The 11,635-nt window shown below is 44.5% G+C and overlaps 1 long non-coding RNA gene across 1 annotated transcript; it reads left to right on the forward strand.

The window, feature by feature from the left end:
• Positions 1-328: 328 nt before the first annotated feature.
• LOC116571117 lies at positions 329-11,381 on the forward strand. Its single transcript, XR_004277715.1, has 4 exons — positions 329-340; positions 1,525-1,526; positions 2,976-2,983; positions 11,306-11,381. It is a non-coding gene; the product is annotated as an uncharacterized LOC116571117 (long non-coding RNA).
• Positions 11,382-11,635: the final 254 nt, after the last annotated feature.

An 11,635-nucleotide genomic window follows, 5' to 3' on the forward strand; every position in this document is an offset into this window, starting at 1 on the left:
AAATTACAATTTTTGTCTCAGGCTTCCAGCATTGAATTTTCCTTTTGCTTTGGCTGACTTCTGGAGTGATAACACTGCAGAGCTGAACATACAGTTGCTGTTGTGTGCATCAGGCTGTATGGCTCCCCTAAGGGGTTTCTGGGAATCATAGCAGCCAATCTCATTCACGTTTTCACACCATTGTTAGGGTCCATAATCAAAGGAGCGAGACTGATACAAAGCAAAAGTCAAGCAAAGCTTTATTTCAGGCCAACCATCGAGAATCAAACTGACTGGTCAGGGCCATCTCTTGCAAAGAGGCGACCCCTCCTCCCAGCCTCACAGATTAACTTTTATAGAGGTAGTTTAGCCGGGCCATAAACAGGTGGCCAATGAGATTGCAATACACAGAGAACACTGCATAGTCGTGTTAGGTCACACACACAGGCAGCCAATTGACTAACAATTCACCCTAGTAGATATATGCTTGCCCCACTGATTGGGTGTCTCAACCTGGTGTAACCCTGTAGCTGGGCTTTGCAAGTAAGTTCCTCTGGGAGGGGCAGGGTCAATCTAAGTTTAGGCATAGGGTCAATCTAAGTTTACTGCAGAAACAACAAAATGGCTCCCCCTAAGTAGGCCCTTACACCATGTTTACTACTATTGTCTATTTACTACTTCTACTAATTTGCTGCATTTCCATCAACATAGAAAGTCTATTTCTCCCTCTCTTAGTCTCTATGGCATACAGGAAACCTGTATCCTAATCTTCCCTTTTGCAGCACTGATGTGACTGGAAAGTCCCTGAAGCAGACCTCCAGGCCTCCTGCCTCTTCCTCCTCAGATCCACCAGTTATGAAGACGTCCATCTTATGACAGACCTTATAATGAGATCCAGTGCAATACTTGTAGCTTCAGTAAAGCCAGTTTAAAAAGAACTGTAATCTCTCAACATTTTGTGAGATAAGCAGCTGATTGTCTTAAGGATTCTAATACCAAAGGTTGCATCTTACTCCATTGTGCTGTTACTAATGTTAATGTTATTTACAGTGGTGTTTGTTTTCTGATACAAAATCAGTTTTAAGAAACTTATAGTTAGGGGTATAGAAATAATTTTGCGGGCCAACTTCCTTATATCTGTCTTTCCTCAATTCCCTGTACATGTAATATGTATATATCAAAGTGCAGCCACGGGGCGCCCAGGTGGCTCAGTCGGTGAAGTGTCCAACTCTTGATTTCAGGTCAGGTTATGATCTCAGGCTTATGAGAGCGAGCCCTATGCCTAGCCCTGAGCTGGGCATGAAGCCTGCTTAAGATTCTCTCTCCCTTTGCCCCTTCCTCTTTCTCCCTTCCTCTCCTTAAAAAAAAAAAAAATGCAAGCACAAATGTCATATACTGTACTTATCTGCTTCCAGACTCAGAGCTCTGTTCTTTTATCCCAACCAGAGCTGTTTCCATCTTGTCCAGAGCCACATGACTATCAATGCAGCATTTAGGGGGGACTCCCTGAAGATGGTGGGTGCTGCAACCTTCCTTCCGTGAGAGCAGTGTCAGTAGTGTTTGATGCATGAATAAAGTATGTGCGCATTCGGCTTTGATGCAGGTTGAGAGAAGACGTGAGAATGGGTGCTGCACCCATTCAATGGAATGAAACATAACAGTTTAAGGTAACTACTACTACTACTAGAGTCCTGTTCTATAGTAGTTGTGGGTTGAGGACACATATGAGAATTATAGCAAAAATGAGTGGTTTTGGTTTTGAGCTGCTAGAACGATTGTTGGAAAGACTCCTATAATCATATCATGAGCCACCAGTCCCACCGTGTACCGCCCTCCCTTGTCCTTTTATGTGAAAGGGAAAATAAGCTTGTAATAATGAAAAAAAAATAATTGTTTTGGAGCTACTATTTCTTGCAGTAGAATGCAGATCCTAATTAATTCACTGACATTCTTTGCTTCTCTTTCAAGAATAGTTCTTAAGCTTACATAGTAGTTACTGAAAATGTCAATATAATTTCCCTATAATTCTTCCTGAGATGTATATGAATAAAACTAATCAACATTACATTGTATAAGTGTGTGCAATTTCCTTTAAAACAGCCATGCAAAGCCATATATTCTATATTCTCATATAAAACATCAATAAAACAAGTTCCATGTAATTAAAAGACAAAAAAAAATTAAAAACTAAATACATATTCATAAGAGTGTGGGAGGTGGAATAAGTTGGTAAACTGTTCTCATTTTTCAATTTAGATAAATTGAATTTTAAAAAGAAATAAAGGGAAAATTTGCCTTAAAACTGTTTCTACCTATGGGGCGCCTGGGTGGCTCAGATGGTTGGGTGTCTGCCTTTGGATCGGGTCATGGTCCCAGGGTTCTGGGATCGCATCCCACATCAGTCTCCTGGCTCAGTGGGGAGTCTGCTTCTCACTCTCTCTCTGTTCCTGCTGCTTGTGTGCTCGCTCTCTATCTTTCTCTCTCTCAAATAAATAAATAAAAATAAAATCTTAAAAAAAAAAAAAACCTGTTTCTGCCTGTAACTTTTAAATAGCTTTAGTTGGCCTAAATTTGAATAGTAAAAAACTTGGAAATGTCCTGATTAAGTGCTTTTTTGTTTGATTCTAATTAAGTATTCATTTGCTTGTTATTTTCACATATGGGCAGGTGTGTATTTATTAATTGCAAAATCGCTGTTGAACTGGTGCATCTGAAAATGTTCAGGGAAGACCCATGGTTCGAAGAAAGAAGAACTTTTCCAAGCAGTGGGCTTCATTTCATCCTTTCAAGGGACAATCATCCTGCTGTTTTGGGTTTTCTCTCCCTATGTATGTGGTGATGTCACCTCAAGCTAGAAAGATACTACACAATGATGGTGAAAGTATATTCATGTGTGTGTGAATAAAGGGACAGTGCCAGTGGAGCTGGGTCCCACAGCTGAAAGGCTAAGCTGTTTTCTCTCTCTCTCTCTCTCTCTGTGTGGTCGCTGCATGGAGAAGGGCATGTCAGCACATTTGGCCACATATTTCACAATGAAAACACAAACTAAATGCTTTTTAGAATAGTAATATCATTTAAAATATGGACCATAAAAATACAAATAAAAGTAAAATAAAATAAATTTAAAATGGAATACAACAAAGTAAAATGTGGACCAGGACACATGATGACTTGCAGAGGGAACATGCATCAGCTTTAGTGATTACACCCATGAGTGTGAGTGAAGGAGCACAGGGCAGAATTGAGGAGATTAAACCCATATTTATTTTTTTCAGCCTTTCTCACTCCACAACTCCCTCCCCCAGAGAATCCAAAGCAGACTTAATGCACAAAAACCTTCCTATGAATAAAGGTGGTGACTACCTAAAGACAAAATGTCTGATTTACCAGGAAGATCCAACTATGAACATGTCCACACCAAACACAGTCTCAAAATGCATAAAGCAAAAGTTAACAGAGCTAGGCCCAGAAAAGGACAAATAAGGAGACCAACCACCACCACAAAACAGGCAAGAGATAAGCTTCGAATCCTGACAATTTTAACTGAGATATTGTGGAAGAGAAGTGTTCTCAAAAGAGGAAGGGTATGTGAAACAACCCAGAAAGGAGCTTATACACTTATCTGGAGCCCTGATTTTTGAAACTGTCACCAGGGATACCTCCGGATCTCCCAATCTGGAGTCCAACTGGGATTGCAATTGTCACCCCACAAGACTATATATATATTTGCACACTTTAAAAGCTTCTGCCTGAGAGTCTGACTTCCAATCAGCCTAAAACAAAGTGTTAGATTAGATTCCTCTCCTTGGAACACTGACAGGTCTTGAGGATAGATCAGAAATAAATCAGACAGTTTAGACAATCACAAAGTTCCCTTAGGAGACAACTAAGAACCGGGACAAGGGTAAGTGAGAAAGTTCATCTCCCACACATGGCAACTTTTCATCACTGGAAAAAGTAGTTGTTTTGCCAAATATATAAAAACACAGGAAGTCAAGCAAAATGAGGAAATAGAAACATGTTCCAAATAAGAAAATAAGACAAAACTTCAGAAAAACGTTAATGATATGGAGATAGGTAATCTACATGTAATGAACTCAATTTGATAGTCATAAAGATGCCCATGGAACTCGGGGGAAAAATGGAGGAGCACAGGGAGAGCTTCACCAGCAACAGGAAGTGTGTGAAAGAACCAACCAGAAATGACAGGGATGAAGAATACAGTAATTAAACCGAAAACTACACTAAAGGTGTTCAGCTTGAGACCGGATGAAACAGAAGATAGTCTCTGTGGTGGAACACAAAGCTGCCCAAACAGAGCAGCAAAAAGAAAAATGAATTCAAAATGTTAAAGATAAGTTAAAAAACTTAATGTGATATCAAGCAGGATAACACTCAAATTAAAGAGGTCCTAAAGGGAGAGGAGAAACAGAAAGGTGCAGAAAACTTATTTGATAACAAATAGCATGGAGGACAAGGGGATATGGAGAGGAGAAGGGAGTTGAGGGAAATTGGATGGGGAAGTGAACCATGAGAGGCTATGGACTCTGAAAAACAATCTGAGGGTTTTGAAGGGGTGGAGGGTAGGAGGTTGGGGGAACCAGGTGGGAGTAGAGAGATTGCATGGAGCACTGAATGTGGTGCAAAAACAATGAATACTGTTACCTGAAAAAAAAAAAAACTTATTTGAAAAAATCATGGGTGAAAACTTTCCTAACCTGGGGAAGAAGACACCACACTGAGATATTCAAATCAGAAAAACAATAAAAAACACCCCAAATAATAAATAAAATACACCTCAAAGACCCCAATACCAATCCACATTATAATTTGAGTGTCAAAAATTAATGATAAAAAGCAGCAGCAGAACAGCCGTTTATTATGTGCAGGGAAATGTACCTAGTAGGCTACCAGCAGATTATTCAGCACACGTTTCACAGGCCAGAAGAGAGCAGTGTGACATATTCAGAGTGCTGAGGAAGGCACCTCAGTAGCACAATTGGTTAAGTGTCCAACTTTTGGTTTCTGCTCAGGTCATGATCTCAGGGTTGTGGGATCGAGCCCTACCTTGGGCTCCCTGCTTAGTCTGCTTCAGTTTCTCTCTCTTTCATCCCTATTCCAAACAAATTGTTAGGGTCCATGATCAAAGGAATGAGACTGATGCAAAGCCAAAGTCAAGCAAAGCTTTATTTCACGCCAAGCATCGAAAACCAAACCGACCGGTAGGAGCCATCTCTTATGAAGAGGCGACGACAACAACCCCAAGAAGGCCGCTCCTCAGACGAGGCCATTCCCTGGATGACGCTGCTCCCTGGACGACGACCCCGATGAGGTCAACGACTACCCCATCAACTACCCCAACGACTACTACTATTCCCCCCCATCAGGCCTCACAGACTAACCTTTATAGAGGTGGTTGAGACTGGCCCACACACAGGTGGCTAATGAGATTGCCACACACGGGAAAAACAGCACAGTCCTGCTCAGTGGGCAAAAAAGGTGACCAATTGAATTTCAATTCACCACAGTAAGTATATGCGTGCCCCACTGATTGGATGTCTCCATCTGGCCTGGCCCGGCCCTATATCCGGGGTTTGCAAGTAAGTTCCTCTGGCTAATGAGGCCCTCATACAGGCCCTCACATTCCCCCCTTTTCCTTGGAACTTAGTCAAATCCTTGACTTTTCAGCCAGTTCTATGTTCTCCTGTTGTAAGGGGTTATATTGAGCATGTAAGACTAACATTTTTATTGCTCTAATTTTCTTTTGTACAATTAGGGCATTTATGATGCAGGGGCTAAAAAGTAACAGTAGTGCACAGTGGGCTGGTGAGTTAGCCATTCACCGCTTTGTATAACCTTTTCCATTTTTCCTAATTCCGTTCATCTAATTTCCTTCTTATACTTTACATAATCAGGTAACAATAGGAGCAACAATAAACTCACAGTTTTTTTAGTCTTAGCTTTAGTCCACCCACAGTCAGGGGGGGTCCGTCAGCTGTAGCTTCCATCTCTGGGGGGCGTCTTTGTCCTCAACTCATTTGACATGACCAGCGTGAATCCAGGCCCTAATGCCTTCTACTTTTACTGCCATGGGGGTGGTCAGGATGACAGTAAATGGTCCCTTTCAGCGAGTCTCCAAGTTTCCCATTTGACAGCAACATATCCAAATCAAGTCCCCAGGTTGGTGAGGATGTGGTTCCACCTCTGTCTCTGTCCCAGTGTGTGCAGTCTAGATCTCTGCATGGGCTTTTTTTTTTTAAAGACAGACTGTAATGCCTGCAGTGACTGGAGTATAGACGGATCAGTCATTTCTGCTAGGGCAGCCTCTTGAAGCCAAGGACAGAGTGGGGGGCGGGGTGTGTCTTCCGAACATTATTTCAAATGGGGTCACCTTGTTTAAATGGGGGTGTACATTGTGCCCTAAGGAGGGCGAAAGGAAGGAGATCCCCTCATCCACCACCAGTCTCCAGAATTAGTTTTGTCAAGGTCTCTTTAAGAGTCCAGTTTATTCTCTCTACTTGCCTGGAACTCTGGGGCCAGTAGGCACAATGCAGTTTCCAATTAGTGCCCATGGCTTTGGCCAATGCCTGTGAGACTGAACTCACAAATACAGGGCCATTGTTTGACCCAATCACAAGAGGCTGCCCAAATCTAGAAATTATTTCTTCTAGAAGCTTTTTGGCTACCACTCCTGCTGTCTCATGTTTGGCGGAAAAACCCTCTACCCTGCCTGAAAAGGTATCTACAAAATCTAACATATACTTTTCCGGGTTTCATTTCTGTAAAATCTATTTCCCAATAAATTCCTGGTTCCTTACCTCTTTCTCTTTTCCCTCTTCCTATTTTAGTTCTTCCCACATTAACTGCCTGGCATTGAGCACATCTATCAACTACATCCTGAACCATACACCCTAATTTAGAAACCTGGAACTGCGTGTCTATAAGTTCCTTGAGTTTGCGTATCCCCAAATGAGTACCCTGATGTATATGGTCTACTAACTTCTTATCTAGTCTTCGAGAAAGAATTATTTTTCCTGCTTTAGTCTTAGCCCAGTCCCTTTCATAGTCCAATTAAACACATTTTTTTAAATACTTTAAACCTTCTTCTGAATAGTTTAGTTTCTCTGGTAGTACTGGAGACGGGAGTGTAACCAGTTCTTGTACTATTTCTTGGGCTGCTTGCTTTGTGGCTTGATCTGCTAATTGGTTTCCTTTTGACATCAGATCAGTCCCCTTTTGGTGTCCTAGGCAATGCATAACAGCCACCTCTTTTGGGTCCCAAATAGCCTGGAGGAGAGCCAATATTTCTCCTCTGTTTTTAATTCCTTTTTCTTCTGCTGTTAATAGGCTGCTTTCTTTATAAATAGCCCCATGTATATGGAGAGTAGCAAAGGTGTACCTGCTGTCCATATAGATGTTGGTGGTTTTACCTTTGGCCATCTACAGTGCCTTGGTGAGTGCAATCAGCTCTGCTTTTTGTGCTGATGTTCTGTGTGGCAGGGCTGCTGTCCAGAGTTCCTGCTCAGGAGAAACCACCGCAGCCCCCGCCTACCTCTTTCCATCGGCCATGTAGCTACTCCCATCTGTGAACAAAGTCATCTCAGCTTCCAGGAGGGGAATGTCTCTGAGATCTGGCCTTATTCCTGTGACTTGGGTTAGGACCTCCCTGCAGTCGTGTGGGTGGTCAGCCAGCTCCTCTGGCAGCAGCGTGGCTGGATTTAGCACCACTGGGATCCAGAAGGTCACTCTTGGTTCATTGAGGAGGAGGGCCAGATACCCTGTCACTTGGGCGTTCATCATCCATTGGCCTGGTGGAGTCCGGAGAAGGCCCTTGATAGTGTGTGTGGTCATTATGATGAGATTTTGACCCAAAGTCAATTTACTTGCATCGTTGACCAGGGCCGAGGCAGCAATTATGTGGAGGCAAGGGGGGGGGGGAATCCAGCTGCTACTGGATCTAGTTTCTTGCTAATATAGGCCCCTGGCCTTTGCCAAGGCCCCAGAGTCTGAGTCAAAACTCCTTTGGCCACCCCTGCTTTTTCATCCACATACAAGTAGAAGGGCTTGGTAACATCCGGGATGACCAATGCTGGGGCACTCAGTAAGGCTGTTTGTAATTCCCAAAATGCTCCTTCGGCCTCAGCTGTCCACTCTATCATAGTGAGCCTCCCTTTTGCCAGTTCGTAGAGAAGTTGGGCAATCTCTACAAACAGCGGTATCCACAACCTACAGTAACCCACTCTCCCAAGAAACTCCCTCACTTGTCAGGATGTGGTGGAGCGGGGGTATCGGGAGATCACCTGTTTCCTGGACTCAGACAGTGAATGCACTCCTTCATGGAAATCAAAGCCTAGATAAGTGGCATGGCTCTGACAGAGCTGCACTTTCTTTGTTGACACCCAATACCCTTTTTCCTGCAGAGTCTGTAAGAGAGCTCTCGTCCTCCACAAACATGACTCATAGTCCTCAGCGGCTATTAGCAAGTCATCAACACACTGTAACAGAGTGACTCCCGGGTTGGTGGTTCTGTACTCACACAAATCCTCATGTAGGGCCTCATCAAAAATGGTGGGTAAATTCTTGAATCCTTGGGGAAGTCTTGTCCAGGTGAGCTGGCCTTGGAACCCTTCCTGTGGGTTGGACCACTCAAAAGCAAAAAGGGGCTGAAATTCCCTTGCTAAAAATATGCAGAAAAATGCATTCTTGAGATCTAAGATGGCATACTCAGATCTTTCCAGGCCCAGGAGGGAGAGTAGAATATAGGTACCATCGGGTGGATATCTTCAACCCGTTTGTTAAATTCCCGCAAGTCCTGCATGGGTCGGTACTCCCCAGTCTCAGCCTTTTTGATGGGCAGCAAAGGTGTGTTCCATGGAGATTTGCAAGGGACTAGGATCCCATCTCCTCGGAGGCAGTTAATGTGTTTTCTGATCCTTCCTTTCTTCCCTGGGGGAGGGGGTATTACCAAACGTGAACAGCCATAGCCATCACCTTTAATTGCACCACCACTGGAGGTTGTCCCCTGGCCAAACCAGGGGGCTTCCCTTCTGCCCAGACCCCGGGAATCTAGACCTGTAGGGTTTGGAGTAGGCTCCTCCCCGCTTTGTCTCCCCTGGTTTTGAGACTGGCTTGTAAAGGAGGTATTCATCTACTGTTGCCATAAGCACCTGTACAGTGGATTGTCTCAGGGTTACACCCATGTCTCCTTCCAAGAACTGAATGCCAGCTCATAACTTGTGGAGGAGATCTCTTCCCATCAAGTTATATGGGGCATTAGGGAGGACCAAAAATTGATGTTTAATACTCCTGAGGTCAAATTTAAAGTCATTTCTGTTGTCCATTTATGTCTCTCTGTGCCATTTGCTCCTTGTACCCAGACTTCCTCTCCAGATATTTTCCCCATGAGGTTTAAGTAATTATGAAAATTGGGCTTCTGTGTCCACCAAAAAATCAATTGATTTCCCCTCCACTTCAATTTTTACCTGAGGTTCGGAGAGGGTCTCCAAACCATGGCCCCTTCAGTATCTAATGGCGAGCACTGCTGTCTTCCTTTTAGGGGCACTCCCTGGCCCAATGTCCTTTTTCCTTACAGTAAGTGCACTGATTTGAATCTAAGTCTTCCTGCCTGCCTTCTCTGTGCTTAGGCTTTCCTTCCATTTACTATCCCCTACCTGTCTCCCCCCCACCTCATGTAATACAAAAACCTTAACCAGTTTTTTCGTCTGTTTTTCATCCTTTTGTGCATCCCTGTTAAACACCTTTTCTTCTATTCCCACTAATTCAGTCAGATTCTTCCCTTCAAATCCCTCAATTTTCTGAAGTTTCCTCCATATATCTGGGGATGACTGACTGGTAAATGCAAGATTCATTGTCCTCTGATTTTCAGGTGCCTCAGGGTCGATTGGGCTATACATGTTATAGGTTTTGATAAGCCTTTCTAGGAAAGCTCCTGGAGACTCATTCTTACCTTGTCCCACTGTACTAATTTTAGATAAATTTATGGGTCTCCTTGCAGCTGCACAGAGGCCTCCCATTAAAGTCTGGGGGAAGGTGGGACTTGAGCCATGACAGTGGCTCTTCTATCAGATATCGCCAGGCCACAATGTATGGTATTTGGCCTCAATGTAGATTGAAGACCTCACTCAGGGTAGAATAGATCTGAGCCTAGGAAAACGTTCCTTCCAGCAGCCACCTTGTGGAGAAAGTGGGCCACTCTAATTGGCAGAGTGTTTTTAGTTTTCCCAGGTAAACCATGTCACCTGACTGGGTGGCTTTACCTTGAAAATCCTTGAAATGTTCGAGAACAAGACCTAGGGGTGTCACAGGTCCCTTACTCCCCACTTGTCCCATTTCTCCAAATACAACAAACAACACAACAGACAACAAAAAAACAAGGCAAAGACAACCACAGGCCCAGCGATCCCCATCCAGATCCTGCTACTGGTGGGGACTTTCTTGGTCCCCTACAAACCAGACAATGGACAACAGAAAAACAAGGCAAAAACCACTGCAGGCCCAGTGATCCTTACCCAGAACCTGGCACTGGTGGGGACTTTATCTCCTGACTGCCTAGGGGGAACTCAAACCCCCTGACCAACTAGGATAACTTGAACCCCCTGGTGACCACCTAGGGGGACCAGAACCTCCTGACCATCCAGGGTAACTCGAACCCCCTGACCTCCTAGGGGGACACAAACCCTCTGACCATCCAGGGGGACTCAAACCCCCCAGTGAACGCCCAGGGAAATGAACCCCCTGACCATCCAGGGGGACTCAAACCCCCCCGGTGACCATCCAGGAGAACTCAAACCCCCTGGCTGCCCAGGGGACTTGAACCCCCCCCCCCCCCCGCATCGATCTACCAGCAGAGGGATGGGGCATCCCCACATCCACTCCAGCCCTGGGGAGCATGGCTGCATCCAGCTTCCTCCCGGTGTGCTGTACCCTGAGCTCCGCAACCAGTCAGACATACAGGATCCCAAGATCTTACCTCCAGAGGCTTTTCCCAGAAATTCTGTTGCTGGATCAGTTCTTATCATTTGATCCCAGATGAGCCCCCAATGTTAGGGTCCGTGATCAAAGATATGAGACTGATGCAAAGAGAAAATCAAGCAAAGCTTTATTTCGTGCCAAGCATCAAAAACCAAACCGACTGGTAGGGGCCATCTCTTATGAAGAGGCAATGATGACGACCCTGACGAGGCCACTCCCTGGACAAGGGCACTCCCTGGACAACGACCCCGACAAGGCCGATGATTACCCCAACAGCTACCCCAATGACCACTACTACTCCCCACATCAGCCTCACAAACCAACCTTTATAGAGGTGGTTGAGCCTGGCCTACACACAGGGGGCCAATGAGATTCCAACACACAGGGAAAACTGCACAGTCATGCTTGGTGGGCATTACAGGTGACCAATTGAATTTCAATTCACCACAGTAAATATATGCGCACCCCACTGATTGGTTGTCTCCATCTGGTCTGACTGCCCCTATATCTGGGGTTTGCAAGTATGTTCCTCTGGCTAATGAGGCCCTCATACAGGCCCTCACAAAATATTTTTTTAAAAACAAGAAAAAAAATGCTTGCTGACTGCAACCTGCCTTTTTTCCAGAGTGCAAAAAGAAAAACATGCAACCAAGAATTCTCTACC

This window comes from Mustela erminea, chromosome 12, assembly GCF_009829155.1.
Source record: "Mustela erminea isolate mMusErm1 chromosome 12, mMusErm1.Pri, whole genome shotgun sequence".
NCBI lineage: Eukaryota > Metazoa > Chordata > Mammalia > Carnivora > Mustelidae > Mustela > Mustela erminea.